General features: G+C 51.1%; 1 long non-coding RNA gene across 1 annotated transcript; it reads left to right on the top strand.

Annotated features, from left to right (window-relative positions):
• Nucleotides 1-236: 236 nt before the first annotated feature.
• On the top strand, nt 237-5,467 carry LOC121020084 (uncharacterized). The gene is made up of 2 exons (XR_005785922.1): nt 237-448; nt 4,046-5,467. It is a non-coding gene; the product is annotated as an uncharacterized LOC121020084 (long non-coding RNA).
• Nucleotides 5,468-5,679: the final 212 nt, after the last annotated feature.

Below are 5,679 nucleotides of genomic sequence, written 5' to 3' on the forward strand. Positions count from 1 at the left end.
AACATTTCGTATGTGCAGCAAATGTATTTGCCTGTGCTTTAATGGGTCTTGGAGTTTGTATTGCAAACACGTGGTCAAGGTATAAATTGTCACATTTTGTGTTTGCTTTCTGTTGTGGACATTACAGTCTGAAGGCTATCCTGTACACACACACACACACACACACACGTGCGCGCGCGCGCACGAATATATGAACGGATTAAAGCTTCGAGTGGACGCGTTCCCGGCTAAGACATTTCACATCAATAAAGCAACGTGGGTCAGATAAAAGTCCTGTGCCCACCTTACAGATGTTGGAAGTGACCACGTGTTCGTGCCATTTCTTGACCACAGAAATATTCTCTTCCGTGATCCATTTATACGGTCTGGTTGCTCATAGATAGCAACTCCTTCCTTTCTGCACGACTTTTCAACTCTTACCCAGGCGAGATTTCTGGTTAATAAGAAGGTAAGGAACGATACAGCTAATACATGGGGACCTCTAAGGGGGAGTGGGGGTTGTAATCGATTAAAAAACTCGACCTGAATTAGTATTAGATTTTTCCTTATGTTTAATTAAGTCTAATTAAACAACGCCGACATCTTCTTGGCACCTGTGGTGTGATTATGTTAAATATTTAATGCTTGTGAAGGATTAGGCTGCTCTTCTAATCTATAGCTAACAATCTGTTCCCTCTCTGGAGTATTTTTTATTTAGTTCTGCTTTTGTATAATGAGTTACATTTCAAAGGAAATTGTGGAACACTGCGGCACGGCCGAGCCGCGTCGGAGCCCGGCAAATGGGAGATCGAGGCACCACGCCAGTGACTTCCCTCCCAGCCCCAGGCTTGGCTGGACCACAGCAGAGCTTCCCCACCAGACGGGACAATGTGAAGGGCACCAAGGAGGCTTCTGGAAAAGACTTTCAGCCCCTGCCACCCAGGATTAAGGACTTGGAACGCAGGATGCCAAGTTCACCATGAAAACACCCTGGATGCTCTGAGCAGTTCTTGGCTACATCTCCCCACCCCCACCCCCTGGTTCCCAAAGGGCTGTCAGCTATACGGTGAAAAACAGATGTATGTTTTTGCCCCTCCTCGCCCCCCAGCCCGCACAACACACACGTCCACCCTCCTGTGGAAGTTAAGCCACTCTGGAGAGCCAGCCGAGCACCGATTTCAAAGACCTCATTTCAAAGAAAAGGCCATGGTTATTTTTGGAAGCAAAACCTGTAAATGCTGAGTCAGGGTGTTTATAGAATGTCATGCTTCCCCTCCAGAGGGAAGGCGGTCCCTCATTATACATCTTGGCCTGAAACGCTTCTCGTAGAAGAAGTTCAGTGTTGTTTTCATACGCGATAATTGGTCCAGAGACTCTCGAAACTTGAAGCTTCATTGCATTTCCCTAATGATTCCTGATATTTTCAACATATTTAGGAACAAACGACAGATTTATGTAATTAGCTTTCAATTGGCCGAATCTGTGCCATCAATTTCTCGGGCTGTTTAAAGATTCTCCCTCCTCAGCAACAGAGCACGGCATCCAGTGGGTCCTTCGCACTCACAAGGTGGAAAGAAGACCCAGGAACCCCGTTTGTTAAAGCGAGTGGGCTTCAAAACATTAAATCAGCACAGAGGATACAGGCTCTGGTGGTGGACGAGTTACATCCAACATCTGGGGGCAGAGATGAAAATCGGCTCCACTCCTCGCAGCTCAAGCTCCGAGCCTCGTGAAAGAGACCCAGAGACGGATGCCCCTCATGACCTGCAGCCCCCACCCCAACATCCCTCCTCAGGCAGGAGGGAGGGGAGGATGCCTCCGGAAGCCAGGCACATGCTCCGGAAGCAAGCCTTGTCTGGGGACCAAGAGACGTTCACGACACGTGGCTGCCCTGCAGGGGCTGTTGGGTCTGCAGGTCAGTCCGCGGAGTTGTTTCCTGCCCAGGTGGCGCTCAGCTCCGGAGTGATTCTAAGCGTACCTGCTTGGAGAACCTCCACCCGCACAAAGACGCCACCCACATGAAAGCCCGGCGGCACCCTGCGCGGCGGTGACAGGAACTCGCAGACCGCTCCGTGCCACCTGTTGAGAAGGCTGGATCATGTATATTCAGGAGCGTAACTGGATTTTCAAAAGTAACGTTACTCTTATGTAAAATTAATAGGGTGTTCGTTATAAAATCCACGCGGCATCTTATTAACGTTTCTTGTCACTGGCAGCAGAAGGTGGAGGTTCCTTACGCTGGGCTTCTGTTGCCCTCTAGTGAAAGAGGTCAGCATTATGCATGCAAAATTATTGTCATCACTGCATAATTAATGTGTACCGGGCTAGGGAACGGAGAATCGAGCCCCGGCCTGTCCCGGAGCGCTAAGCGCGTGCGTGTATATACTTGTGTGTGTGCCCGCGTGTGCGTGCGTGCATTTCCCCGTCCCCCCCACCACCTCCCACCCCCCACTTGACTGAGTGAGCATATGGAAGCCATTTCTTTTTTCCTGCCACTTTTATTTTTTGGCATGGAAGTTTAGTTTTATATGGCTATCAACAGGCAAAGATCCAAGCATAAAGAATAAATCAACAGAGCCGATCCGAGACACAGAGCTTTAATGCGTAAGTATATATTTAATGTGTCTGCTGAAAGAATGTCTAATTACCCTGTCATTGAACAAAGCACATGTTCAACTGTGATAAATTATGCCAGCCTTTACTTCTGCACAACATATTGAGATTTAGGAAAGCTGCGGCAAAACCACCAGGCCACCTACCCAACAGAACGAGCCGGCACGCAGACCGTCACGGACGGAGCCGCGAGGGGAAGGGGCGGCGTCCCAAACGCTCATCGTAAACCCAGGCTTCCGCACCTGGCAAGAAGCAAGCCCTTCTCTGAGGGGTGACTCCTTGAACGTCCGCTGCTCCTTTGTTGGTCTCTTAATTGTCACCAGATCACGGTGTCTATATCCTGCCATTCTGAATTCCTTTTCGCCAGAGGCTGGATTCCAACAGGCAAGGAGAACCCAGTGTACATTCCAGAAAAAGGAAGCGGGAGGCCACGGCAGCTCAGCCTCTTTTCCGCGTGAGGCTGGATCCGAACAGGTCCTGAGTCCCCCAGAATTTCGGCCCCCAAAGGGTAACAGCACAAGACGATGATGTGCCCCTTTGAACTGCACCGGGTAGGTTAATCTGGGGGATGGATGAAGTGGGAGGGTAATCGTGGGTTACCAGAAAAGAAGCAAAGAGCAGCTCCCTGATGTATCTAGGCCATCGTGCGCAGGGAGGTGGCCAAGGAGGTAACGTGTGAGGAGTGCTCCAGAAACCAAGGATCCAGCCGCCACCCTGGAGTGGAGGCCGAACAGGTGCTTCCTGCTAGTGTTCATCCAACATGGATTCATTTCAGTAAGTAGGTCGCCACGAATGCACATCTGCCTTCGTCACTCCCCTCTCCCCCCCCAACCCCCCGCTCTGCTCCCGCAAGTCCCGGCCCTGACGTTCTCTCCCGCTAGGTGCTGGTCATCACCTGTCCCTGGACGCTCCGAAAGCCCGAGAGGGAGCTCTGGCTGACAGTCCCAGGAGTCGGCATTTTTATTATGCAACAGCGGAGCAGAAACCACGCTGTGTTCTGTGATTTGTGCTGTGCTCGGTCCCATGGACACAGAGCACTGGGTTTCTATTTGTGTCAGCAAGAGACATAACAAACCAGGGAGAGGGAAATATAAATTCATCCTGTGCTGAAATCTATTCTTTCCTGAGAGAATGCCCAGAGTGGCGGTCTGTTTCCTCAATGGCGATTATATTTCTTATTTCTTTGATTACCCCTTGTAATAGTATTCTTTTATTTACCGACGTATAAGAGAAGGCTTTACCGTGATGTCTCCATCATGCGTAAAATACAGAGCCAGTAACATCAGTCCTTTTATTTGCTTTACCGAATTGTGATCTATAGACCAAAGGGCACATGAAAAATAGAGATAAAAAATCTATTTCTGATACCAGATTGGCTCTAAAATGTCGAAGTTTCCTTTATGGCTTCAGGAGATGTGTATCCTTATTTATCTTTCTTGGTCTGTTTTCAAAGGCTGCCGACTCAACGCTGCTGGACTGGGTGCCGTTCTCTCTCGTGTCGGATCAGGGCTCTTCCTTGCTGCTTCTCGGTATTTCATCATGGCCTCCTAAGGCAGCTGAGAAGGAAAAGCCAAGGGACCCAGGCCAGCTGGAGAGGACAGGTCAGAGCCATGGGCTGGTCACGCAGCCAGCCGAGGGCCACGGGCATGCAGGTGAAGCTCGTTTTAGGAATTAGCAAGAACGTGACGGGCTTCAGAAAGGGGCAGACTCACCAGCTACTTCCTTGTGAAGGAACATTTGCGGTCTAGGGTGACTGGCCAGGATGGAGTGACCCAAGCCGTGCCTCCCGCTGTGACACAGCTGGAAAAGCCACCCCCCTCCAAGGCTTGGGGGCGGTGTGGGCATCTGCCTCAGCAGCTATGGCACCGTGGACAAGTGGGTGGCACCGTGGACAAGTGGGCCACCTCCCGGGTCCTCAGCTTCCATGTCCTAACATGGAGCTGATGGTAATTACATCTCAGAAGCGGAACTCAGGACCCGATGGATTTCACCCGTGTTTACACCCGCCCAGAACCCTGCAGGTGCGTCATTGATGTGTACCTGGTCTTCCACTCTGCACCTGTTCTAGCCCCTGACTTCGGAGCTGTGACGTCAGACCAGTGGTTCCAAGCTTTTAAACCTCAGGTTCTCCCTGCCAGACATTTCTGGGAGCATTGAGGAGCAGGGCTGGGGCGCCCTCGCCCGCAGTGACACATCGTGAGTCGTCAGCAGCCTGTGGACGTGATGAGCCTCTGTGGTGCAGGCGGTGCGGGATTTCACGACCCACCGCTGAGCAGGCACTGGCGCCCTGACCTTTCTTGTAAAATCTTTACTTTTGCACACAAGGCACTCACTCCGGTTGGCCTCTCCAGCCAATCTCGTGATAATTGCTGACAGAGTGAGTGTCCTGGAGCCCAAGCCTCACGTTCGACAAGGGGAGCGCGAGTCCGCGGCGGGGGGGGGGGGGGGGGGGGGGCCCACGGGCATAGAGCAATAGCAGCATAACAAAGCTCACCACCCAGGTAAACACCATCACGGTGAGGACTGAGCCTGGGTGAGGCGCCCAACATTTCTCATAATCTGTGCCGCCGTGGCAGTCGCTTGCCTTGCAAAGCCATGCAGCCAAGAAATCTTAGCCTCCTGTTGGCAGTCGAGCGCGTAGGCATAGAGCCCTGGCCCCTCACCGCTGCCAGAGAGGAGGGATAACGTCCAGCGCTCTTCCCCAGAAGGATGTCACACAGACTCCAGTCCCTAGCAACCGGTCTGCTGATAGAACAGCTGGACGGGATTCCAGCGTCGAAGGATCACGATAAACCACCCTTGGCATGTTTCTCTCTGTGAGTAATATTCATAGGATCGCATTTACATTTTCTCTGTAATAAATCAAAAGCAAGATGCCCCCGTTTCTAATTTATCTTGTGGACTGCTCTAGGGATATCTTGCCGCTGAGAATATTGCTAATATTTCTTTAAAAATCCTAAGATACACGGGTTCTGAATGTTGAATGTGGCAGTCTCGTTCGTGCCCGAAAACTTTATTCCGGGAGGGGTGTTTTCTTCACTTTTCGGTTTCTAAAGAAAGCAATACACAAATAACGTCAAGCAAGCA

Source organism: Herpailurus yagouaroundi, unplaced genomic scaffold (genome assembly GCF_014898765.1).
Source record: "Herpailurus yagouaroundi ecotype Mexico unplaced genomic scaffold, PumYag 246, whole genome shotgun sequence".
NCBI classification, from domain to species: Eukaryota; Metazoa; Chordata; class Mammalia; order Carnivora; family Felidae; genus Herpailurus; species Herpailurus yagouaroundi.